At 43.9% G+C, this 27830-nt stretch overlaps 1 long non-coding RNA gene across 10 annotated transcripts in view; it reads right to left on the bottom strand.

The window, feature by feature from the left end:
* The window catches only part of LOC307181315, a 2020778-nt gene that overhangs the window by 679602 nt on the left and 1313346 nt on the right, over window positions 1–27830 (bottom strand). Inside the window, exon 5 of one of the 10 annotated variants that reach the window (XR_013826425.1) lies at window positions 27014–27094. The exons of the other annotated variants lie outside the window; for them this stretch is intronic. This is a non-coding gene — a long non-coding RNA (uncharacterized lncRNA). Of the gene's footprint in view, window positions 1–27013; window positions 27095–27830 lie in introns of those variants that run through there. 10 annotated transcript variants of the gene reach the window in all.

Below are 27830 nucleotides of genomic sequence, written 5' to 3'. Positions count from 1 at the left end.
AAGCAACAGAGCCTAGGGCACTTCCACTTATGGTCCTATAGCTTAGGGAAATTAAAATCAAAAAGACACAGCCACCCCAAAGTTTGGAACGGCTCTGTTTACAAGAACCTCGTTTACAGTACAAGTTCAACATCGCAGAAAGTGAAAAATGGATAAAGAAGTTGTGGTATTTACTTACAAAGCAATATCACTCAGCAATGAAATCTGTGTCATCAGGCCCTTAGCAGCACAATGAGTGGATTCAGGTATGATGATTCTAACTGAAATAAGTCACACAGAAAAAGAAACATCATAAGATATCAGTAATACACGGAATGTAAACTTGGCTACACAGGAACTGAATTACAGAACAGAACAGGGTCTCAAATTTAGAAAACCAACTTATTCTTGCTTAAGGGGAAAGGTGAGTTGGGGTGCTGCATAAAACCAGAGATTGAAATGAGCACAGATAAAGTTCCTTAAGCCAAATATGGAATAGACAAGAGCTACTCCTTGCTCAACGAAATGGACTCAACACCCCATATTAAACGCCTAAGAATGTACCTGACTAGTAAGTATCTTAAAACCTATGGATTGCTATGTCTCCGAAAGAGAATCAAGCATGTGTACAGGGGCATAAACGCAGCAGTGATAGGATTGGAGAGGTTCGGTGAGCAAATGAAGACCCTTTGAAGTCATATTGCATGGTACCCATTCCACGGGTTTCAACTACCCAGGTTTAAGGTATTCTTCCTTCAGCTAAAACATGCATGTGGAACCTACAGTATGATCAACCATGTGATCAGGAGACGTGTTCAAATATGTCTCAGTTTTCCTCCGCTGGTACTCGGGTGCAACATTCCAGACGCTTTACTAACACTCTCCCCACTTGGAGCGTCAGTCCCTTTAACCTCCTGTTTGGCCCAGTTTGCAATTTCTGCGGAAGATGAACAGGAATAGCGAGAACCAATGAGAGGCTAGCTGGAGGTGTCTGAACGGGCAAATTTAACTCTCATTTCCCACCAGGAAGAGGAATTAACCAAAGGCTCAGCATGCCGGGCCGGAACCAGATTAGGGCCTGAAGCCATCCTGCGGTGTTGCGGCCAGGTCACAAGAAAGCGAGTTGAAGAAAGGAGCTCAGGGGCACTGTAATTCACAAACCTGCAGAGTTATAAATGACAGCTATCGTCCAAAAATAGACTGAAGTAAGGCTGCCAAGAGGACTTGAAAGCGGGGCAGAATTGCAGGAAACCGATTTCAGGAGGTAGACTGGAATTGCATTGAAAGCATAAGAAAAGAGGCAGAACGTCCACAATGATGCACTTGGCCAAAAAGTGCGTATGCGTTTTTTCCTGAATATATTCAGGAAAAAACGCATACGCCCTTTTTGGCCAACCAAGCAAGCTTGCAAAGGAAATCTGCACTACAATGAAGTCTCACTTCCCCCCGGTCAAAAGGGCCATCTGAAAAAAGTGTAAAATCCAGAAAGGCAGGACAGGCCATGGAGAACTGGGAGCCTTGTTATGCTGATGGGCGGGATGTAAATTGCCAACAACCACTCGGGAGAAGTGTATGGTGTTTCCTGAAACATCTAAAAAACAAAGCAACAGAGCCTAGGGCACTTCCACTTATGGTCCTATAGCTTAGGGAAATTAAAATCAAAAAGACACAGCCACCCCAAAGTTTGGAACGGCTCTGTTTACAAGAACCTCGTTTACAGTACAAGTTCAACATCGCAGAAAGTGAAAAATGGATAAAGAAGTTGTGGTATTTACTTACAAAGCAATATCACTCAGCAATGAAATCTGTGTCATCAGGCCCTTAGCAGCACAATGAGTGGATTCAGGTATGATGATTCTAACTGAAATAAGTCACACAGAAAAAGAAACATCATAAGATATCAGTAATACACGGAATGTAAACTTGGCTACACAGGAACTGAATTACAGAACAGAACAGGGTCTCAAATTTAGAAAACCAACTTATTCTTGCTTAAGGGGAAAGGTGAGTTGGGGTGCTGCATAAAACCAGAGATTGAAATGAGCACAGATAAAGTTCCTTAAGCCAAATACGGAATAGACAAGAGCTACTCCTTGCTCAACGAAATGGACTCAACACCCCATATTAAACGCCTAAGAATGTACCTGACTAGTAAGTATCTTAAAACCTATGGATTGCTATGTCTCCGAAAGAGAATCAAGCATGTGTACAGGGGCATAAACGCAGCAGTGATAGGATTGGAGAGGTTCGGTGAGCAAATGAAGACCCTTTGAAGTCATATTGCATGGTACCCATTCCACGGGTTTCAACTACCCAGGTTTAAGGTATTCTTCCTTCAGCTAAAACATGCATGTGGAACCTACAGTATGATCAACCATGTGATCAGGAGACGTGTTCAAATATGTCTCAGTTTTCCTCCCCTGGTACTCGGGTGCAACATTCCAGACGCTTTACTAACACTCTCCCCACTTGGAGCGTCAGTCCCTTTAACCTCCTGTTTGGTCCAGTTTGCAATTTCTGCGGAAGATGAACAGGAATAGCGAGAACCAATGAGAGGCTAGCTGGAGGTGTCTGAACGGGAAAATTTAACTCTCATTTCCCACCAGGAAGAGGAATTAACCAAAGGCTCAGCATGCCGGGCCGGAACCAGATTAGGGCCTGAAGCCATCCTGCGGTGTTGCGGCCAGCTGAAAAGAAAGCGAGTTGAAGAAAGGAGCTCAGGGGCACTGTAATTCATAAACCTGCAGAGTTATAAATGACAGCTATCGTCCAAAAATAGACTGAAGTAAGGCTGCCAAGAGGACTTGAAAGCGGGGCAGAATTGCAGGAAACCGATTTCAGGAGGTAGACTGGAATTGCATTGAAAGCATAGGAAAAGAGGCAGAACGTCCACAATGATGCACTTGGCCAAAAAGGGCGTATGCGTTTTTTCCTGAATATATTCAGGAAAAAACGCATACGCCCTTTTTGGCCAACCAAGCAAGCTTGCAAAGGAAATCTGCACTACAATGAAGTCTCACTTCCCCCCGGTCAAAAGGGCCATCTGAAAAAAGTGTAAAATCCAGAAAGGCAGGACAGGCCATGGAGAACTGGGAGCCTTGTTATGCTGATGGGCGGGATGTAAATTGCCAACAACCACTCGGGAGAAGTGTATGGTGTTTCCTGAAACATCTAAAAAACAAAGCAACAGAGCCTAGGGCACTTCCACTTATGGTCCTATAGCTTAGGGAAATTAAAATCAAAAAGACACAGCCACCCCAAAGTTTGGAACGGCTCTGTTTACAAGAACCTCGTTTACAGTACAAGTTCAACATCGCAGAAAGTGAAAAATGGATAAAGAAGTTGTGGTATTTACTTACAAAGCAATATCACTCAGCAATGAAATCTGTGTCATCAGGCCCTTAGCAGCACAATGAGTGGATTCAGGTATGATGATTCTAACTGAAGTAAGTCACACAGAAAAAGAAACATCATAAGATATCAGTAATACACGGAATGTAAACTTGGCTACACAGGAACTGAATTACAGAACAGAACAGGGTCTCAAATTTAGAAAACCAACTTATTCTTGCTTAAGGGGAAAGGTGAGTTGGGGTGCTGCATAAAACCAGAGATTGAAATGAGCACAGATAAAGTTCCTTAAGCCAAATATGGAATAGACAAGAGCTACTCCTTGCTCAACGAAATGGACTCAACACCCCATATTAAACGCCTAAGAATGTACCTGACTAGTAAGTATCTTAAAACCTATGGATTGCTATGTCTCCGAAAGAGAATCAAGCATGTGTACAGGGGCATAAACGCAGCAGTGATAGGATTGGAGAGGTTCGGTGAGCAAATGAAGACCGTTTGCAGTCATATTGCATGGTACCCATTCCACGGGTTTCAACTACCCAGGTTTAAGGTATTCTTCCTTCAGCTAAAACATGCATGTGGAACCTAGAGTATGATCAACCATGTGATCGGGAGACGTGTTCAAATATGTCTCAGTTTTCCTCCCCTGGTACTCGGGTGCAACATTCCAGACGCTTTACTAACACTCTCCCCACTTGGAGAGTCAGCCCCTTTAACCTCCTGTTTGGCCCAGTTTGCAATTTCTGCGGAAGATGAACAGGAATAGCGAGAACCAATGAGAGGCTAGCTGGAGGTGTCTGAACGGGCAAATTTAACTCTCATTTCCCACCAGGAAGAGGAATTAACCAAAGGCTCAGCCTGACGTGCCGGAACCAGATTAGGGCCTGAAGCCATCCTGCGGTGTTGCGGCCAGGTCACAAGAAAGCGAGTTGAAGAAAGGAGCTCGGGGCACTGTAATTCACAAACCTGCAGAGTTATAAATGACAGCTATCGTCCAAAAATAGACTGAAGTAAGGCTGCCAAGAGGACTTGAAAGCGGGGCAGAATTGCAGGAAACCAATTTCAGGAGGTAGACTGGAATTGCATTGAAAGCATAGGAAAAGAGGCAGAACGTCCACAATGATGCACTTGGCCAAAAAGGGCGTATGCGTTTTTTCCTGAATATATTCAGGAAAAAACGCATACGCCCTTTTTGGCCAACCAAGCAAGCTTGCAAAGGAAATCTGCACTACAATGAAGTCTCACTTCCCCCCGGTCAAAAGGGCCATCTGAAAAAAGTGTAAAATCCAGAAAGGCAACAGGCCATTGAGAACTGGGAGCCTTGTTATGCCGATGGGCGGGAATTAAATTGCCAACAGACACTCGGGAGAAGTGTATGGTGTTTCCTGAAACATCTAAAAAACAAAGCAACAGAGCCTAGGGCACTGCCACTTATGGTCCTATAGCTTAGGGAAATTAAAATCAAAAAGACACAGCCACCCCAAAGTTTGGAACGGCTCTGTTTACAAGAACCTCGTTTACAGTACAAGTTCAACATCGCAGAAAGTGAAAAATGGATAAAGAACTTGTGGTACTTACGTACAATGCAGTATCACTCAGCAATGAAATCTATGTCATCAGGCCCGTAGCAGCATAATGAGTAGATTCAGGTACGATGATTCTAACTGAAATAAGTCACACAGAAAAAGAAACATCATAAGATATCACTAATACACGGAATGTAAACTTGGCTACACAGGAACTGAATTTCAAAACAGAACAGGTTCTCAAATTTAGAAAACCAACTTATGCTTGCTTAAGGGGAAAGGTGAGTTGGGTTGCTGCATAAAACCACAGATTGAAATGAGCACAGATAAAGTTCCTTAAGCCAAATATGGAATAGACAAGAGCTACTCCTTGCTCAACGAAATGGACTCAACACCGCATATTAAACGCCTAAGAATGTACCTGACTAGTAAGTATCTTAAAACCTATGGATTGCTATGTCTCCGAAAGAGAATCAAGCATGTGTACAGGGGCATAAACGCAGCAGTGATAGGATTGGAGAGGTTCGGTGAGCAAATGAAGACCCTTTGAAGTCATATTGCATGGTACCCATTGCACGGGTCTCAACTCTCCAGGTTTTAGGTATTCTTCCTTCAGCTAAAACATGCATGTGGAACCCAGAGTATGATCAACCATGTGATCAGGAGACGTGTTCAAATATGTCTCAGTTTTGCTCCCTTGGTACTCGGGTGCAACATTCCAGACGCTTTACTAACACTCTCCCCACTTGGAGAGTCAGCCCCTTTAACCTCCTGTTTGGCCCAGTTTGCAATTTCTGCGGAAGATGAACAGGAATAGCGAGAACCAATGAGAGGCTAGCTGGAGGTGTCTGGACGGGCAAATTTAACTCTCATTTCCCACCAGGATGAGGAATTAACCAAAGGCTCAGCATGCCGGGCCAGAACCAGATTAGGGCCTGAAGCCATCCTGCGGTGTTGCGGCCAGGTCACAAGAAAGCGAGTTGAAGAAAGGAGCTCAGGGGCACTGTAATTCACAAACCTGCAGAGTTATAAATGACAGCTATCGTCCAAAAATAGACTGAAGTAAGGCTGCCAAGAGGACTTGAATGCGGGGCAGAATTGCAGGAAACCGATTTCAGGAGGTAGACTGGAATTGCATTGAAAGCATAGGAAAAGAGGCAGAACGTCCACAATGATGCACTTGGCCAAAAAGGGCGTATACGTTTTTTCCTGAATATATTCAGGAAAAAACGCATACGCCCTTTTTGGCCAACCAAGCAAGCTTGCAAAGGAAATCTGCACTACAATGAAGTCTCACTTCCCCCCGGTCAAAAGGGCCATCTGAAAAAAGTGTAAAGTCCAGAAAGGCAGGACAGGCCATGGAGAACTGGGAGCCTTGTTATGCTGATGGGCGGGATGTAAATTGCCAACAACCACTCGGGAGAAGTGTATGGTGTTTCCTGAAACATCTAAAAAACAAAGCAACAGAACCTAGGGCACTTCCACTTATGGTCCTATAGCTTAGGGAAATTAAAATCAAAAAGACACAGCCACCCCAAAGTTTGGAACGGCTCTGTTTACAAGAACCTCGTTTACAGTACAAGTTCAACATCGCAGAAAGTGAAAAATGGATAAAGAAGTTGTGGTATTTACTTACAAAGCAATATCACTCAGCAATGAAATCTGTGTCATCAGGCCCTTAGCAGCACAATGAGTGGATTCAGGTATGATGATTCTAACTGAAGTAAGTCACACAGAAAAAGAAACATCATAAGATATCAGTAATACACGGAATGTAAACTTGGCTACACAGGAACTGAATTACAGAACAGAACAGGGTCTCAAATTTAGAAAACCAACTTATTCTTGCTTAAGGGGAAAGGTGAGTTGGGGTGCTGCATAAAACCAGAGATTGAAATGAGCACAGATAAAGTTCCTTAAGCCAAATATGGAATAGACAAGAGCTACTCCTTGCTCAACGAAATGGACTTAACACCCCATATTAAACGCCTAAGAATGTACCTGACTAGTAAGCATCTTAAAACCTATGGATTGCTATGTCTCCGAAAGAGAATCAAGCATGTGTACAGGGGCATAAACGCAGCAGTGATAGGATTGGAGAGGTTCGGTGAGCAAATGAAGACCCTTTGCAGTCATATTGCATGGTACCCATTCCACGGGTTTCAACTACCCAGGTTTAAAGGTTCAGCTAAAACATGCATGTGGAACCTAGAGTATGATCAACCATGTGATCGGGAGACGTGTTCAAATATGTCTCAGTTTTCCTCCCCTGGTCCTCGGGTGCAACATTCCAGACGCTTTACTAACACTCTCCCCACTTGGAGAGTCAGCACCTTTAACCTCCTGTTTGGCCCAGTTTGCAATTTCTGCGGAAGATGAACAGGAATAGCGAGAACCAATGAGAGGCTAGCTGGAGGTGTCTGGACGGGCAAATTTAACTCTCATTTCCCACCAGGAAGAGGAAATAACCAAAGGCTCAGCATGCCAGGCCGGAACCAGATTAGGGCCTGAAGCCATCCTGCGGTGTTGCGGCCAGGTCACAAGAAAGCGAGTTGAAGAAAGGAGCTCAGGGGCACTGTAATTCACAAACCTGCAGAGTTATAAATGACAGCTATCGTCCAAAAATAGACTGAAGTAAGGCTGCCAAGAGGACTTGAAAGCGGGGCAGAATTGCAGGAAACCGATTTCAGGAGGTAGACTGGAATTGCATTGAAAGCATAGGAAAAGAGGCAGAACGTCCACAATGATGCACTTGGCCAAAAAGGGCGTATGCGTTTTTTCCTGAATATATTCAGGAAAAAACGCATACGCCCTTTTTGGCCAACCAAGCAAGCTTGCAAAGGAAATCTGCACTACAATGAAGTCTCACTTCCCCCCGGTCAAAAGGGCCATCTGAAAAAAGTGTAAAATCCAGAAAGGCAGGACAGGCCATGGAGAACTGGGAGCCTTGTTATGCTGATGGGCGGGATGTAAATTGCCAACAACCACTCGGGAGAAGTGTATGGTGTTTCCTGAAACATCTAAAAAACAAAGCAACAGAACCTAGGGCACTTCCACTTATGGTCCTATAGCTTAGGGAAATTAAAATCAAAAAGACACAGCCACCCCAAAGTTTGGAACGGCTCTGTTTACAAGAACCTCGTTTACAGTACAAGTTCAACATCGCAGAAAGTGAAAAATGGATAAAGAAGTTGTGGTATTTACTTACAAAGCAATATCACTCAGCAATGAAATCTGTGTCATCAGGCCCTTAGCAGCACAATGAGTGGATTCAGGTATGATGATTCTAACTGAAGTAAGTCACACAGAAAAAGAAACATCATAAGATATCAGTAATACACGGAATGTAAACTTGGCTACACAGGAACTGAATTACAGAACAGAACAGAGTCTCAAATTTAGAAAACCAACTTAGGCTTGCTTAAGGGTAAAGGTGAGTTGAGGTGCTGCATAAAACGAGAGATTGAAATGAGCACAGATAAAGTTCCTTAAGTCAAATATGGAATAGACAAGAGCTACTCCTTGCTCAACGAAATGGACTCAACACCGCATATTAAACGCCTAAGAATGTACCTGACTAGTAAGTATCTTAAAACCTATGGATTGCTATGTCTCCGAAAGAGAATCAAGCATGTGTACAGGGGCATAAACGCAGCAGTGATAGAATTGGAGAGGTTCGGTGAGCAAATGAAGACCCTTTGAAGTCATATTGCATGGTACCCATTCCACGGGTTTCAACTACCCAGGTTTTAGGTATTCTTCCTTCAGCTAAAACATGCATGTGGAACCCAGAGTATGATCAACCATGTGATCGCGAGACGTGTTCAAATATGTCTCAGTTTTCCTCCCCTGGTACTCGGGTGCAACATTCCAGACGCTTTACTAACACTCTCCCCACTTGGAGAGTCAGCGCCTTTAACCTCCTGTTTGGTCCAGTTTGCAATTTCTGCGGAAGATGAACAGGAATAGCGAGAACCAGTGAGAGGCTAGCTGGAGGTGTCTGGACGGGCAAATTTAACTCTCATTTTCCAACAGGAAGAGGAAATAACCAAAGGCTCATCGTGCCGTACCGGAACCAGATTAGGGCCTGAATCCATCCTGCGGAGTTGCGGCCAGCTCAAAAGAAAGCGAGTTGAAGAAAGGAGCTCAGGGGCACTGTAATTCACAAACCTGCAGAGTTATAAATGACAGCTATCGTCCAAAAATAGACTGAAGTAAGGCTGCCAAGAGGACTTGAAAGCGGGGCAGAATTGCAGGAAACCGATTTCAGGAGGTAGACTGGAATTGCACTGAAAGCATAGGAAAAGAGGCAAAACGTCCACAATGATGCACTTGGCCAAAAAGGGCGTATGCGTTTTTTCCTGAATATATTCAGGAAAAAACGCATACGCCCTTTTTGGCCAACCAAGCAAGCTTGCAAAGGAAATCTGCACTACAAAGAAGTCTCACTTCCCCCGGTCAAAAGGGCCATCTGAAAAAAGTGTAAAATCCAGAAAGGCAGGACAGGCCATGGAGAACTGGGAGCCTTGTTATGCTGATGGGCGGGATGTAAATTGCCAACAACCACTCGGGAGAAGTGTATGGTGTTTCCTGAAACATCTAAAAAACAAAGCAACAGAACCTAGGGCACTTCCACTTATGGTCCTATAGCTTAGGGAAATTAAAATCAAAAAGACACAGCCACCCCAAAGTTTGGAACGGCTCTGTTTACAAGAACCTCGTTTACAGTACAAGTTCAACATCGCAGAAAGTGAAAAATGGATAAAGAAGTTGTGGTATGTACTTACAAAGCAATATCACTCAGCAATGAAATCTGTGTCATCAGGCCCTTAGCAGCACAATGAGTGGATTCAGGTATGATGATTCTAACTGAAATAAGTCACACAGAAAAAGAAACATCATAAGATATCAGTAATACACGGAATGTAAACTTGGCTACACAGGAACTGAATTACAGAACAGAATAGGGTCTCAAATTTAGAAAACCAACTTATGCTTGCTTAAGGGTAAAGGTGAGTTGGGGTGCTGCATAAAACCAGAGATTGAAATGAGCACAGATAAAGTTCCTTAAGTCAAATATGGAATAGACAAGAGCTACTCCTTGCTCAACGAAATGGACTCAACACCGCATATTAAACGCCTAAGAATGTACCTGACTAGTAAGTATCTTAAAACCTATGGATTGCTATGTCTCCGAAAGAGAATCAAGCATGTGTACAGGGGCATAAACGCAGCAGTGATAGGATTGGAGAGGTTCGGTGAGCAAATGAAGACCCTTTGAAGTCATATTGCATGGTACCCATTACACGGGTCTTAACTCTCCAGGTTTAAGGTATTCTTCCTTCAGCTAAAACATGCATGTGGAACCCAAGTATGATCAACCATGTGAACGGGAGACGTGTTCAAATATGTCTCAGTTTTCCTCCCTTGGTACTCGGGTGCAACATTCCAGACGCTTTACTAACACTCTCCCCACTTGGAGAGTCAGCGCCTTTAACCTCCTGTTTGGCCCAGTTTGCAATTTCTGCGGAAGATGAACAGGAATAGCGAGAACCAATGAGAGGCTAGCTGGAGGTGTCTGAACGGGCAAATTTAACTCTCATTTCCCACCAGGAAGAGGAATTAACCAAAGGCTCAGCATGCCGGGCCGGAACCAGATTAGGGCCTGAAGCCATCCTGCGGTGTTGCGGCCAGGTCACAAGAAAGCGAGTTGAAGAAAGGAGCTCAGGGGCACTGTAATTCACAAACCTGCAGAGTTATAAATGACAGCTATCGTCCAAAAATATACTGAAGTAAGGCTGCCAAGAGGACTTGAAAGCGGGGCAGAATTGCAGGAAACCGATTTCAGGAGGTAGACTGGAATTGCATTGAAAGCATAAGAAAAGAGGCAGAACGTCCACAATGATGCACTTGGCCAAAAAGTGCGTATGCGTTTTTTCCTGAATATATTCAGGAAAAAACGCATACGCCCTTTTTGGCCAACCAAGCAAGCTTGCAAAGGAAATCTGCACTACAATGAAGTCTCACTTCCCCCCGGTCAAAAGGGCCATCTGAAAAAAGTGTAAAATCCAGAAAGGCAGGACAGGCCATGGAGAACTGGGAGCCTTGTTATGCTGATGGGCGGGATGTAAATTGCCAACAACCACTCGGGAGAAGTGTATGGTGTTTCCTGAAACATCTAAAAAACAAAGCAACAGAGCCTAGGGCACTTCCACTTATGGTCCTATAGCTTAGGGAAATTAAAATCAAAAAGACACAGCCACCCTAAAGTTTGGAACGGCTCTGTTTACAAGAACCTCGTTTACAGTACAAGTTCAACATCGCAGAAAGTGAAAAATGGATAAAGAAGTTGTGGTATTTACTTACAAAGCAATATCACTCAGCAATGAAATCTATGTCATCAGGCCCTTAGCAGCACAATGAGTGGATTCAGGTATGATGATTCTAACTGAAATAAGTCACACAGAAAAAGAAACATCATAAGATATCAGTAATACACGGAATGTAAACTTGGCTACACAGGAACTGAATTACAGAACAGAACAGGGTCTCAAATTTAGAAAACCAACTTATTCTTGCTTAAGGGGAAAGGTGAGTTGGGGTGCTGCATAAAACCAGAGATTGAAATGAGCACAGATAAAGTTCCTTAAGCCAAATACGGAATAGACAAGAGCTACTCCTTGCTCAACGAAATGGACTCAACACCCCATATTAAACGCCTAAGAATGTACCTGACTAGTAAGTATCTTAAAACCTATGGATTGCTATGTCTCCGAAAGAGAATCAAGCGTGTGCACAGGGGCATAAACGCAGCAGTGATAGGATTGGAGAGGTTCGGTGAGCAAATGAAGACCCTTTGAAGTCATATTGCATGGTACCCATTCCACGGGTTTCAACTACCCAGGTTTAAGGTATTCTTCCTTCAGCTAAAACATGCATGTGGAACCTACAGTATGATCAACCATGTGATCAGGAGACGTGTTCAAATATGTCTCAGTTTTCCTCCCCTGGTACTCGGGTGCAACATTCCAGACGCTTTACTAACACTCTCCCCACTTGGAGCGTCAGTCACTTTAACCTCCTGTTTGGTCCAGTTTGCAATTTCTGCGGAAGATGAACAGGAATAGCGAGAACCAATGAGAGGCTAGCTGGAGGTGTCTGAACGGGCAAATTTAACTCTCATTTCCCACCAGGAAGAGGAATTAACCAAAGGCTCAGCATGCCGGGCCGGAACCAGATTAGGGCCTGAAGCCATCCTGCGGTGTTGCGGCCAGGTCACAAGAAAGCGAGTTGAAGAAAGGAGCTCAGGGGCACTGTAATTCATAAACCTGCAGAGTTATAAATGACAGCTATCGTCCAAAAATAGACTGAAGTAAGGCTGCCAAGAGGACTTGAAAGCGGGGCAGAATTGCAGGAAACCGATTTCAGGAGGTAGACTGGAATTGCATTGAAAGCATAGGAAAAGAGGCAGAACGTCCACAATGATGCACTTGGCCAAAAAGGGCGTATGCGTTTTTTCCTGAATATATTCAGGAAAAAACGCATACGCCCTTTTTGGCCAACCAAGCAAGCTTGCAAAGGAAATCTGCACTACAATGAAGTCTCACTTCCCCCCGGTCAAAAGGGCCATCTGAAAAAAGTGTAAAATCCAGAAAGGCAGGACAGGCCATGGAGAACTGGGAGCCTTCTTATGCTGATGGGCGGGATGTAAATTGCCAACAGACACTCGGGAGAAGTGTATGGTGTTTCCTGAAACATCTAAAAAACAAAGCAACAGAGCCTAGGGCACTGCCACTTATGGTCCTATAGCTTAGGGAAATTAAAATCAAAAAGACACAGCCACCCCAAAGTTTGGGATGCCTCTGTTTACAAGAACCTCGTTTACAGTACAAGTTCAACATCGCAGAAAGTGAAAAAAGGATAAAGAAGTTGTGGTATTTACTTACAAAGCAATATCACTCCGCAATGAAATCTATGTCATCAGGCCCGTAGCAGCACAATGAGTGGATTCAGGTATGATGATTCTAACTGAAATAAGTCACACAGAAAAAGAAACATCATAAGATATCAGTAATACACGGAATGTAAACTTGGCTACACAGAAACTGAATTACAGAACAGAACAGTGTCTCAAATTTAGAAAACCAACTTATGCTTGCTTAAGGGTAAAGGTGAGTTGGGGTGCTGCATAAAACCAGAGATTGAAATGAGCACAGATAAAGTTCCTTAAGTCAAATATGGAATAGACAAGAGCTACTCCTTGCTCAACGAAATGGACTCAACACCGCATATTAAACGCCTAAGAATGTACCTGACTAGTAAGTATCTTAAAACCTATGGATTGCTATGTCTCCGAAAGAGAATCAAGCATGTGTACAGGGGCATAAACGCAGCAGTGATAGGATTGGAGAGGTTCGGTGAGCAAATGAAGACCCTTTGAAGTCATATTGCATGGTACCCATTACACGGGTCTCAACTCTCCAGGTTTAAGGTATTCTTCCTTCAGCTAAAACATGCATGTGGAACCCAAGTATGATCAACCATGTGAACGGGAGACGTGTTCAAATATGTCTCAGTTTTCCTCCCCTGGTACTCGGGTGCAACATTCCAGACGCTTTACTAACACTCTCCCCACTTGGAGAGTCAGCGCCTTTAACCTCCTGTTTGGCCCAGTTTGCAATTTCTGCGGAAGATGAACAGGAATAGCGAGAACCAATGAGAGGCTAGCTGGAGGTGTCTGAACGGGCAAATTTAACTCTCATTTCCCACCAGGAAGAGGAATTAACCAAAGGCTCAGCCTGACGTGCCGGAACCAGATTAGGGCCTGAAGCCATCCTGCGGTGTTGCGGCCAGGTCACAAGAAAGCGAGTTGAAGAAAGGAGCTCGGGGCACTGTAATTCACAAACCTGCAGAGTTATAAATGACAGCTATCGTCCAAAAATAGACTGAAGTAAGGCTGCCAAGAGGACTTGAAAGCGGGGCAGAATTGCAGGAAACCAATTTCAGGAGGTAGACTGGAATTGCATTGAAAGCATAGGAAAAGAGGCAGAACGTCCACAATGATGCACTTGGCCAAAAAGGGCGTATGCGTTTTTTCCTGAATATATTCAGGAAAAAACGCATACGCCCTTTTTGGCCAACCAAGCAAGCTTGCAAAGGAAATCTGCACTACAATGAAGTCTCACTTCCCCCCGGTCAAAAGGGCCATCTGAAAAAAGTGTAAAATCCAGAAAGGCAACAGGCCATTGAGAACTGGGAGCCTTGTTATGCCGATGGGCGGGAATTAAATTGCCAACAGACACTCGGGAGAAGTGTATGGTGTTTCCTGAAACATCTAAAAAACAAAGCAACAGAGCCTAGGGCACTGCCACTTATGGTCCTATAGCTTAGGGAAATTAAAATCAAAAAGACACAGCCACCCCAAAGTTTGGAACGGCTCTGTTTACAAGAACCTCGTTTACAGTACAAGTTCAACATCGCAGAAAGTGAAAAATGGATAAAGAACTTGTGGTACTTACGTACAATGCAGTATCACTCAGCAATGAAATCTATGTCATCAGGCCCGTAGCAGCATAATGAGTAGATTCAGGTACGATGATTCTAACTGAAATAAGTCACACAGAAAAAGAAACATCATAAGATATCACTAATACACGGAATGTAAACTTGGCTACACAGGAACTGAATTCCAAAACAGAACAGGTTCTCAAATTTAGAAAACCAACTTATGCTTGCTTAAGGGGAAAGGTGAGTTGGGTTGCTGCATAAAACCAGAGATTGAAATGAGCACAGATAAAGTTCCTTAAGCCAAATATGGAATAGACAAGAGCTACTCCTTGCTCAACGAAATGGACTCAACACCGCATATTAAACGCCTAAGAATGTACCTGACTAGTAAGTATCTTAAAACCTATGGATTGCTATGTCTCCGAAAGAGAATCAAGCATGTGTACAGGGGCATAAACGCAGCAGTGATAGGATTGGAGAGGTTCGGTGAGCAAATGAAGACCCTTTGAAGTCATATTGCATGGTACCCATTCCACGGGTTTCAACTACCCAGGTTTTAGGTATTCTTCCTTCAGCTGAAACATGCATGTGGAACCCAGAGTATGATCAACCATGTGATCAGGAGACGTGTTCAAATATGTCTCAGTTTTGCTCCCTTGGTACTCGGGTGCAACATTCCAGACGCTTTACTAACACTCTCCCCACTTGGAGAGTCAGCCCCTTTAACCTCCTGTTTGGCCCAGTTTGCAATTTCTGCGGAAGATGAACAGGAATAGCGAGAACCAATGAGAGGCTAGCTGGAGGTGTCTGGACGGGCAAATTTAACTCTCATTTCCCACCAGGATGAGGAATTAACCAAAGGCTCAGCATGCCGGGCCGGAACCAGATTAGGGCCTGAAGCCATCCTGCGGTGTTGCGGCCAGGTCACAAGAAAGCGAGTTGAAGAAAGGAGCTCAGGGGCACTGTAATTCACAAACCTGCAGAGTTATAAATGACAGCTATCGTCCAAAAATAGACTGAAGTAAGGCTGCCAAGAGGACTTGAAAGCGGGGCAGAATTGCAGGAAACCGATTTCAGGAGGTAGACTGGAATTGCATTGAAAGCATAGGAAAAGAGGCAGAACGTCCACAATGATGCACTTGGCCAAAAAGGGCGTATACGTTTTTTCCTGAATATATTCAGGAAAAAACGCATACGCCCTTTTTGGCCAACCAAGCAAGCTTGCAAAGGAAATCTGCACTACAATGAAGTCTCACTTCCCCCCGGTCAAAAGGGCCATCTGAAAAAAGTGTAAAATCCAGAAAGGCAGGACAGGCCATGGAGAACTGGGAGCCTTGTTATGCTGATGGGCGGGATGTAAATTGCCAACAACCACTCGGGAGAAGTGTATGGTGTTTCCTGAAACATCTAAAAAACAAAGCAACAGAACCTAGGGCACTTCCACTTATGGTCCTATAGCTTAGGGAAATTAAAATCAAAAAGACACAGCCACCCCAAAGTTTGGAACGGCTCTGTTTACAAGAACCTCGTTTACAGTACAAGTTCAACATCGCAGAAAGTGAAAAATGGATAAAGAAGTTGTGGTATTTACTTACAAAGCAATATCACTCAGCAATGAAATCTGTGTCATCAGGCCCTTAGCAGCACAATGAGTGGATTCAGGTATGATGATTCTAACTGAAGTAAGTCACACAGAAAAAGAAACATCATAAGATATCAGTAATACACGGAATGTAAACTTGGCTACACAGGAACTGAATTACAGAACAGAACAGGGTCTCAAATTTAGAAAACCAACTTATTCTTGCTTAAGGGGAAAGGTGAGTTGGGGTGCTGCATAAAACCAGAGATTGAAATGAGCACAGATAAAGTTCCTTAAGCCAAATATGGAATAGACAAGAGCTACTCCTTGCTCAACGAAATGGACTCAACACCCCATATTAAACGCCTAAGAATGTACCTGACTAGTAAGTATCTTAAAACCTATGGATTGCTATGTCTACGAAAGAGAATCAAGCATGTGTACAGGGGCATAAACGCAGCAGTGATAGGATTGGAGAGGTTCGGTGAGCAAATGAAGACCCTTTGCAGTCATATTGCATGGTACCCATTCCATGGGTTTCAACTACCCAGGTTTAAGGTATTCTTCCTTCAGCTAAAACATGCATGTGGAACCTAGAGTATGATCAACCATGTGATCGGGAGACGTGTTCAAATATGTCTCAGTTTTCCTCCCCTGGTACTCGGGTGCAACATTCCAGACGCTTTACTAACACTCTCCCCACTTGGAGAGTCAGCGCCTTTAACCTCCTGTTTGGCCCAGTTTGCAATTTCTGCGGAAGATGAACAGGAATAGCGAGAACCAATGAGAGGCTAGCTGGAGGTGTCTGAACGGGCAAATTTAACTCTCATTTCCCACCAGGAAGAGGAATTAACCAAAGGCTCAGCCTGACGTGCCGGAACCAGATTAGGGCCTGAAGCCATCCTGCGGTGTTGCGGCCAGGTCACAAGAAAGCGAGTTGAAGAAAGGAGCTCGGGGCACTGTAATTCACAAACCTGCAGAGTTATAAATGACAGCTATCGTCCAAAAATAGACTGAAGTAAGGCTGCCAAGAGGACTTGAAAGCGGGGCAGAATTGCAGGAAACCAATTTCAGGAGGTAGACTGGAATTGCATTGAAAGCATAGGAAAAGAGGCAGAACGTCCACAATGATGCACTTGGCCAAAAAGGGCGTATGCGTTTTTTCCTGAATATATTCAGGAAAAAACGCATACGCCCTTTTTGGCCAACCAAGCAAGCTTGCAAAGGAAATCTGCACTACAATGAAGTCTCACTTCCCCCCGGTCAAAAGGGCCATCTGAAAAAAGTGTAAAATCCAGAAAGGCAACAGGCCATTGAGAACTGGGAGCCTTGTTATGCCGATGGGCGGGAATTAAATTGCCAACAGACACTCGGGAGAAGTGTATGGTGTTTCCTGAAACATCTAAAAAACAAAGCAACAGAGCCTAGGGCACTGCCACTTATGGTCCTATAGCTTAGGGAAATTAAAATCAAAAAGACACAGCCACCCCAAAGTTTGGAACGGCTCTGTTTACAAGAACCTCGTTTACAGTACAAGTTCAACATCGCAGAAAGTGAAAAATGGATAAAGAACTTGTGGTACTTACGTACAATGCAGTATCACTCAGCAATGAAATCTGTGTCATCAGGCCCGTAGCAGCATAATGAGTAGATTCAGGTACAATGATTCTAACTGAAATAAGTCACACAGAAAAAGAAACATCATAAGATATCAGTAATACACGGAATGTAAACTTGGCTACACAGGAACTGAATTTCAAAACAGAACAGGTTCTCAAATTTAGAAAACCAACTTATGCTTGCTTAAGGGGAAAGGTGAGTTGGGTTGCTGCATAAAACCACAGATTGAAATGAGCACAGATAAAGTTCCTTAAGCCAAATATGGAATAGACAAGAGCTACTCCTTGCTCAACGAAATGGACTCAACACCGCATATTAAACGCCTAAGAATGTACCTGACTAGTAAGTATCTTAAAACCTATGGATTGCTATGTCTCCGAAAGAGAATCAAGCATGTGTACAGGGGCATAAACGCAGCAGTGATAGGATTGGAGAGGTTCGGTGAGCAAATGAAGACCCTTTGAAGTCATATTGCATGGTACCCATTCCACGGGTTTCAACTACCCAGGTTTTAGGTATTCTTCCTTCAGCTAAAACATGCATGTGGAACCCAGAGTATGATCAACCATGTGATCAGGAGACGTGTTCAAATATGTCTCAGTTTTGCTCCCTTGGTACTCGGGTGCAACATTCCAGACGCTTTACTAACACTCTCCCCACTTGGAGAGTCAGCCCCTTTAACCTCCTGTTTGGCCCAGTTTGCAATTTCTGCGGAAGATGAACAGGAATAGCGAGAACCAATGAGAGGCTAGCTGGAGGTGTCTGGACGGGCAAATTTAACTCTCATTTCCCACCAGGATGAGGAATTAACCAAAGGCTCAGCATGCCGGGCCGGAACCAGATTAGGGCCTGAAGCCATCCTGCGGTGTTGCGGCCAGGTCACAAGAAAGCGAGTTGAAGAAAGGAGCTCAGGGGCACTGTAATTCACAAACCTGCAGAGTTATAAATGACAGCTATCGTCCAAAAATAGACTGAAGTAAGGCTGCCAAGAGGACTTGAAAGCGGGGCAGAATTGCAGGAAACCGATTTCAGGAGGTAGACTGGAATTGCATTGAAAGCATAGGAAAAGAGGCAGAACGTCCACAATGATGCACTTGGCCAAAAAGGGCGTATACGTTTTTTCCTGAATATATTCAGGAAAAAACGCATACGCCCTTTTTGGCCAACCAAGCAAGCTTGCAAAGGAAATCTGCACTACAATGAAGTCTCACTTCCCCCCGGTCAAAAGGGCCATCTGAAAAAAGTGTAAAGTCCAGAAAGGCAGGACAGGCCATGGAGAACTGGGAGCCTTGTTATGCTGATGGGCGGGATGTAAATTGCCAACAACCACTCGGGAGAAGTGTATGGTGTTTCCTGAAACATCTAAAAAACAAAGCAACAGAACCTAGGGCACTTCCACTTATGGTCCTATAGCTTAGGGAAATTAAAATCAAAAAGACACAGCCACCCCAAAGTTTGGAACGGCTCTGTTTACAAGAACCTCGTTTACAGTACAAGTTCAACATCGCAGAAAGTGAAAAATGGATAAAGAAGTTGTGGTATTTACTTACAAAGCAATATCACTCAGCAATGAAATCTGTGTCATCAGGCCCTTAGCAGCACAATGAGTGGATTCAGGTATGATGATTCTAACTGAAGTAAGTCACACAGAAAAAGAAACATCATAAGATATCAGTAATACACGGAATGTAAACTTGGCTACACAGGAACTGAATTACAGAACAGAACAGGGTCTCAAATTTAGAAAACCAACTTATTCTTGCTTAAGGGGAAAGGTGAGTTGGGGTGCTGCATAAAACCAGAGATTGAAATGAGCACAGATAAAGTTCCTTAAGCCAAATATGGAATAGACAAGAGCTACTCCTTGCTCAACGAAATGGACTCAACACCCCATATTAAACGCCTAAGAATGTACCTGACTAGTAAGTATCTTAAAACCTATGGATTGCTATGTCTCCGAAAGAGAATCAAGCATGTGTACAGGGGCATAAACGCAGCAGTGATAGGATTGGAGAGGTTCGGTGAGCAAATGAAGACCCTTTGAAGTCATATTGCATGGTACCCATTCCACGGGTTTCAACTACCCAGGTTTTAGGTATTCTTCCTTCAGCTAAAACATGCATGTGGAACCCAGAGTATGATCAACCATGTGATCAGGAGACGTGTTCAAATATGTCTCAGTTTTGCTCCCTTGGTACTCGGGTGCAACATTCCAGACGCTTTACTAACACTCTCCCCACTTGGAGAGTCAGCCCCTTTAACCTCCTGTTTGGCCCAGTTTGCAATTTCTGCGGAAGATGAACAGGAATAGCGAGAACCAATGAGAGGCTAGCTGGAGGTGTCTGGACGGGCAAATTTAACTCTCATTTCCCACCAGGATGAGGAATTAACCAAAGGCTCAGCATGCCGGGCCGGAACCAGATTAGGGCCTGAAGCCATCCTGCGGTGTTGCGGCCAGGTCACAAGAAAGCGAGTTGAAGAAAGGAGCTCAGGGGCACTGTAATTCACAAACCTGCAGAGTTATAAATGACAGCTATCGTCCAAAAATAGACTGAAGTAAGGCTGCCAAGAGGACTTGAAAGCGGGGCAGAATTGCAGGAAACCGATTTCAGGAGGTAGACTGGAATTGCATTGAAAGCATAGGAAAAGAGGCAGAACGTCCACAATGATGCACTTGGCCAAAAAGGGCGTATACGTTTTTTCCTGAATATATTCAGGAAAAAACGCATACGCCCTTTTTGGCCAACCAAGCAAGCTTGCAAAGGAAATCTGCACTACAATGAAGTCTCACTTCCCCCCGGTCAAAAGGGCCATCTGAAAAAAGTGTAAAGTCCAGAAAGGCAGGACAGGCCATGGAGAACTGGGAGCCTTGTTATGCTGATGGGCGGGATGTAAATTGCCAACAACCACTCGGGAGAAGTGTATGGTGTTTCCTGAAACATCTAAAAAACAAAGCAACAGAACCTAGGGCACTTCCACTTATGGTCCTATAGCTTAGGGAAATTAAAATCAAAAAGACACAGCCACCCCAAAGTTTGGAACGGCTCTGTTTACAAGAACCTCGTTTACAGTACAAGTTCAACATCGCAGAAAGTGAAAAATGGATAAAGAAGTTGTGGTATTTACTTACAAAGCAATATCACTCAGCAATGAAATCTGTGTCATCAGGCCCTTAGCAGCACAATGAGTGGATTCAGGTATGATGATTCTAACTGAAGTAAGTCACACAGAAAAAGAAACATCATAAGATATCAGTAATACACGGAATGTAAACTTGGCTACACAGGAACTGAATTACAGAACAGAACAGGGTCTCAAATTTAGAAAACCAACTTATTCTTGCTTAAGGGGAAAGGTGAGTTGGGGTGCTGCATAAAACCAGAGATTGAAATGAGCACAGATAAAGTTCCTTAAGCCAAATATGGAATAGACAAGAGCTACTCCTTGCTCAACGAAATGGACTCAACACCCCATATTAAACGCCTAAGAATGTACCTGACTAGTAAGTATCTTAAAACCTATGGATTGCTATGTCTCCGAAAGAGAATCAAGCATGTGTACAGGGGCATAAACGCAGCAGTGATAGGATTGGAGAGGTTCGGTGAGCAAATGAAGACCCTTTGCAGTCATATTGCATGGTACCCATTCCACGGGTTTCAACTACCCAGGTTTAAGGTATTCTTCCTTCAGCTAAAACATGCATGTGGAACCTAGAGTATGATCAACCATGTGATCGGGAGACGTGTTCAAATATGTCTCAGTTTTCCTCCCCTGGTCCTCGGGTGCAACATTCCAGACGCTTTACTAACACTCTCCCCACTTGGAGAGTCAGCACCTTTAACCTCCTGTTTGGCCCAGTTTGCAATTTCTGCGGAAGATGAACAGGAATAGCGAGAACCAATGAGAGGCTAGCTGGAGGTGTCTGGACGGGCAAATTTAACTCTCATTTCCCACCAGGATGAGGAATTAACCAAAGGCTCAGCATGCCAGGCCGGAACCAGATTAGGGCCTGAAGCCATCCTGCGGTGTTGCGGCCAGGTCACAAGAAAGCGAGTTGAAGAAAGGAGCTCAGGGGCACTGTAATTCACAAACCTGCAGAGTTATAAATGACAGCTATCGTCCAAAAATAGACTGAAGTAAGGCTGCCAAGAGGACTTGAAAGCGGGGCAGAATTGCAGGAAACCGATTTCAGGAGGTAGACTGGAATTGCATTGAAAGCATAGGAAAAGAGGCAGAACGTCCACAATGATGCACTTGGCCAAAAAGGGCGTATGCGTTTTTTCCTGAATATATTCAGGAAAAAACGCATACGCCCTTTTTGGCCAACCAAGCAAGCTTGCAAAGGAAATCTGCACTACAATGAAGTCTCACTTCCCCCCGGTCAAAAGGGCCATCTGAAAAAAGTGTAAAATCCAGAAAGGCAGGACAGGCCATGGAGAACTGGGAGCCTTGTTATGCTGATGGGCGGGATGTAAATTGCCAACAACCACTCGGGAGAAGTGTATGGTGTTTCCTGAAACATCTAAAAAACAAAGCAACAGAACCTAGGGCACTTCCACTTATGGTCCTATATCTTAGGGAAATTAAAATCAAAAAGACACAGCCACCCCAAAGTTTGGAACGGCTCTGTTTACAAGAACCTCGTTTACAGTACAAGTTCAACATCGCAGAAAGTGAAAAATGGATAAAGAAGTTGTGGTATTTACTTACAAAGCAATATCACTCAGCAATGAAATCTGTGTCATCAGGCCCTTAGCAGCACAATGAGTGGATTCAGGTATGATGATTCTAACTGAAGTAAGTCACACAGAAAAAGAAACATCATAAGATATCAGTAATACACGGAATGTAAACTTGGCTACACAGGAACTGAATTACAGAACAGAACAGAGTCTCAAATTTAGAAAACCAACTTAGGCTTGCTTAAGGGTAAAGGTGAGTTGAGGTGCTGCATAAAACGAGAGATTGAAATGAGCACAGATAAAGTTCCTTAAGTCAAATATGGAATAGACAAGAGCTACTCCTTGCTCAACGAAATGGACTCAACACCGCATATTAAACGCCTAAGAATGTACCTGACTAGTAAGTATCTTAAAACCTATGGATTGCTATGTCTCCGAAAGAGAATCAAGCATGTGTACAGGGGCATAAACGCAGCAGTGATAGAATTGGAGAGGTTCGGTGAGCAAATGAAGACCCTTTGAAGACATATTGCATGGTACCCATTCCACGGGTTTCAACTACCCAGGTTTTAGGTATTCTTCCTTCAGCTAAAACATGCATGTGGAACCCTGAGTATGATCAACCATGTGATCGCGAGACGTGTTCAAATATGTCTCAGTTTTCCTCCCCTGGTACTCGGGTGCAACATTCCAGACGCTTTACTAACACTCTCCCCACTTGGAGAGTCAGCGCCTTTAACCTCCTGTTTGGTCCAGTTTGCAATTTCTGCGGAAGATGAACAGGAATAGCGAGAACCAGTGAGAGGCTAGCTGGAGGTGTCTGGACGGGCAAATTTAACTCTCATTTTCCAACAGGAAGAGGAAATAACCAAAGGCTCATCGTGCCGTACCGGAACCAGATTAGGGCCTGAATCCATCCTGCGGAGTTGCGGCCAGCTCAAAAGAAAGCGAGTTGAAGAAAGGAGCTCAGGGGCACTGTAATTCACAAACCTGCAGAGTTATAAATGACAGCTATCGTCCAAAAATAGACTGAAGTAAGGCTGCCAAGAGGACTTGAAAGCGGGGCAGAATTGCAGGAAACCGATTTCAGGAGGTAGACTGGAATTGCACTGAAAGCATAGGAAAAGAGGCAAAACGTCCACAATGATGCACTTGGCCAAAAAGGGCGTATGCGTTTTTTCCTGAATATATTCAGGAAAAAACGCATACGCCCTTTTTGGCCAACCAAGCAAGCTTGCAAAGGAAATCTGCACTACAAAGAAGTCTCACTTCCCCCGGTCAAAAGGGCCATCTGAAAAAAGTGTAAAATCCAGAAAGGCAGGACAGGCCATGGAGAACTGGGAGCCTTGTTATGCTGATGGGCGGGATGTAAATTGCCAAAAACCACTCGGGAGAAGTGTATGGTGTTTCCTGAAACATCTAAAAAACAAAGCAACAGAACCTAGGGCACTTCCACTTATGGTCCTATAGCTTAGGGAAATTAAAATCAAAAAGACACAGCCACCCCAAAGTTTGGAACGGCTCTGTTTACAAGAACCTCGTTTACAGTACAAGTTCAACATCGCAGAAAGTGAAAAATGGATAAAGAAGTTGTGGTATTTACTTACAAAGCAATATCACTCAGCAATGAAATCTATGTCATCAGGCCCTTAGCAGCACAATGAGTGGATTCAGGTATGATGATTCTAACTGAAGTAAGTCACACAGAAAAAGAAACATCATAAGATATCAGTAATACACGGAATGTAAACTTGGCTACACAGGAACTGAATTACAGAACAGAACAGGGTCTCAAATTTAGAAAACCAACTTATGCTTGCTTAAGGGTAAAGGTGAGTTGGGGTGCTGCATAAAACCAGAGATTGAAATGAGCACAGATAAAGTTCCTTAAGCCAAATATGGAATAGACAAGAGCTACTCCTTGCTCAACGAAATGGACTCAACACCCCATATTAAACGCCTAAGAATGTACCTGACTAGTAAGTATCTTAAAACCTATGGATTGCTATGTCTCCGAAAGAGAATGAAGCATGTGTACAGGGGCATAAACGCAGCAGTGATAGGATTGGAGAGGTTCGGTGAGCAAATGAAGACCCTTTGAAGTCATATTGCATGGTACCCATTCCACGGGTTTCAACTACCCAGGTTTAAGGTATTCTTCCTTCAGCTAAAACATGCATGTGGAACCTAGAGTATGATCAACCATGTGATCGGGAGACGTGTTCAAATATGTCTCAGTTTTCCTCCCCTGGTACTCGGGTGCAACATTCCAGACGCTTTACTAACACTCTCCCCACTTGGAGAGTCAGCGCCTTTAACCTCCTGTTTGGCCCAGTTTGCAATTTCTGCGGAAGATGAACCGGAATAGCGAGAACCAATGAGAGGCTAGCTGGAGGTGTCTGGACGGGCAAATTTAACTCTCATTTCCCACCAGGAAGAGGAAATAACCAAAGGCTCAGCATGCCAGGCCGGAACCAGATTAGGGCCTGAAGCCATCCTGCGGTGTTGCGGCCAGGTCACAAGAAAGCGAGTTGAAGAAAGGAGCTCAGGGGCACTGTAATTCACAAACCTGCAGAGTTATAAATGACAGCTATCGTCCAAAAATAGACTGAAGTAAGGCTGCCAAGAGGACTTGAAAGCGGGGCAGAATTGCAGGAAACCGATTTCAGGAGGTAGACTGGAATTGCACTGAAAGCATAGGAAAAGAGGCAGAACGTCCACAATGATGCACTTGGCCAAAAAGGGCGTATGCGTTTTTTCCTGAATATATTCAGGAAAAAACGCATACGCCCTTTTTGGCCAACCAAGCAAGCTTGCAAAGGAAATCTGCACTACAATGAAGTCTCACTTCCCCCCGGTCAAAAGGGCCATCTGAAAAAAGTGTAAAATCCAGAAAGGCAGGACAGGCCATGGAGAACTGGGAGCCTTGTTATGCTGATGGGCGGGATGTAAATTGCCAACAACCACTCGGGAGAAGTGTATGGTGTTTCCTGAAACATCTAAAAAACAAAGCAACAGAACCTAGGGCACTTCCACTTATGGTCCTATAGCTTAGGGAAATTAAAATCAAAAAGACACAGCCACCCCAAAGTTTGGGTTGCCTCTGTTTACAAGAACCTCGTTTACAGTACAAGTTCAACATCGCAGAAAGTGAAAAATGGATAAAGAAGTTGTGGTATTCACTTACAAAGCAATATCACTCAGCAATGAAATCTATGTCATCAGGCCCTTAGCAGCACAATGAGTAGATTCAGGTATGATGATTCTAACTGAAATAAGTCACACAGAAAAAGAAACATCATAAGATATCAGTAATACACGGAATGGAAACTTGGCTACACAGGAACTGAATTACAGAACAGAACAGGGTCTCAAATTTAGAAAACCAACTTATGCTTGCTTAAGGGTAAAGGTGAGTTGGGGTGCTGCATAAAACCAGAGATTGAAATGAGCACAGATAAAGTTCCTTAGGCCAAATATGGAATAGACAAGAGCTACTCCTTGCTCAACGAAATGGACTCAACACCGCATATTAAACGCCTAAGAATGTACCTGACTAGTAAGTATCGTAAAACCTATGGATTGCTATGTCTCCAAAAGAGAATCAAGCATGTGTACAGGGGCATAAACGCAGCATAGATAGGATTGGAGAGGTTCGGTGAGCAAATGAAGACCCTTTGAAGTCATATTGCATGGTACCCATTACACGGGTCTCAACTCTCCAGGTTTAAGGTATTCTTCCTTCAGCTAAAACATGCATGTGGAACCCAAGTATGATCAACCATGTGAACGGGAGACGTGTTCAAATATGTCTCAGTTTTCCTCCCCTGGTACTCGGGTGCAACATTCCAGACGCTTTACTAACACTCTCCCCACTTGGAGAGTCAGCGCCTTTAACCTCCTGTTTGGCCCAGTTTGCAATTTCTGCGGAAGATGAACAGGAATAGCGAGAACCAATGAGAGACTAGCTGGAGGTGTCTGGACGGGCAAATTTAACTCTCATTTCCCACCAGGAAGAGGAAATAACCAAAGGCTCAGCGTGCCATACCGGAACCAGATTAGGGCCTGAAGCCATCCTGCGGTGTTGCGGCCAGGTCACAAGAAAGCGAGTTGAAGAAAGGAGCTCAGGGGCACTGTAATTCACAAACCTGCAGAGTTATAAATGACAGCTATCGTCCAAAAATAGACTGAAGTAAGGCTGCCAAGAGGACTTGAAAGCGGGGCAGAATTGCAGGAAACCGATTTCAGGAGGTAGACTGGAATTGCATTGAAAGCATAGGAAAAGAGGCAGAACGTCCACAATGATGCACTTGGCCAAAAAGGGCGTATGCGTTTTTTCCTGAATATATTCAGGAAAAAACGCATACGCCCTTTTTGGCCAACCAAGCAAGCTTGCAAAGGAAATCTGCACTACAATGAAGTCTCACTTCCCCCCGGTCAAAAGGGCCATCTGAAAAAAGTGTAAAATCCAGAAAGGCAGGACAGGCCATGGAGAACTGGGAGCCTTGTTATGCTGATGGGCGGGATGTAACTTGCCAACAACCACTCGGGAGAAGTGTATGGTGTTTCCTGAAACATCTAAAAAACAAAGCAACAGAGCCTAGGGCACTTCCACTTATGGTCCTATAGCTTAGGGAAATTAAAATCAAAAAGACACAGCCACCCTAAAGTTTGGAACGGCTCTGTTTACAAGAACCTCGTTTACAGTACAAGTTCAACATCGCAGAAAGTGAAAAATGGATAAAGAAGTTGTGGTATTTACTTACAAAGCAATATCACTCAGCAATGAAATCTGTATCATCAGGCCCTTAGCAGCACATTGAGTGGATTCAGGTATGATGATTCTAACTGAAGTAAGTCACACAGAAAAAGAAACATCATAAGATATCAGTAATACACGGAATGTAAACTTGGCTACACAGGAACTGAATTACAGAACAGAACAGGGTCTCAAATTTAGAAAATCAACTTATGCTTGCTTAAGGGGAAAGGTGAGTTTGGGTGCTGCATAAAACCAGAGATTGAAATGAGCACAGATAAAGTTCCTTAAGTCAAATATGGAATAGACAAGAGCTACTCCTTGCTGAACGAAATGGACTCAACACCCCATATTAAACGCCTAAGAATGTACCTGACTAGTAAGTATCTTAAAACCTATGGATTGCTATGTCTCCGAAAGAGAATGAAGCATGTGTACAGGGGCATAAACGCAGCAGTGATAGGACTGGAGAGGTTCGGTGAGCAAATGAAGACCCTTTGAAGTCATATTGCATGATACCCATTCCACGGGTTTCAACTACCCAGGTTTAAGGTATTCTTCCTTCAGCTAAAACATGCATGTGGAACCTAGAGTATGATCAACCATGTGATCGGGAGACGTGTTCAAATATGTCTCAGTTTTCCTCCCCTGGTACTCGGGTGCAACATTCCAGACGCTTTACTAACACTCTCCCCACTTGGAGAGTCAGTCCCTTTAACCTCCTGTTTGGCCCAGTTTGCAATTTCTGCAGAAGATGAACAGGAATAGCGAGAACCAATGAGAGGCTAGCTGGAGGTGTCTGGACGGGCAAATTTAACTCT

Source organism: Stenella coeruleoalba, assembly GCF_951394435.1.
Source record: "Stenella coeruleoalba genome assembly, contig: scaffold_49, whole genome shotgun sequence".
In the NCBI taxonomy this organism is placed as follows: domain Eukaryota; kingdom Metazoa; phylum Chordata; class Mammalia; order Artiodactyla; family Delphinidae; genus Stenella; species Stenella coeruleoalba.
The sequence above is the reverse complement of the archived record's forward strand: the minus strand, read 5'-3'. Positions and strand labels throughout refer to the sequence as shown.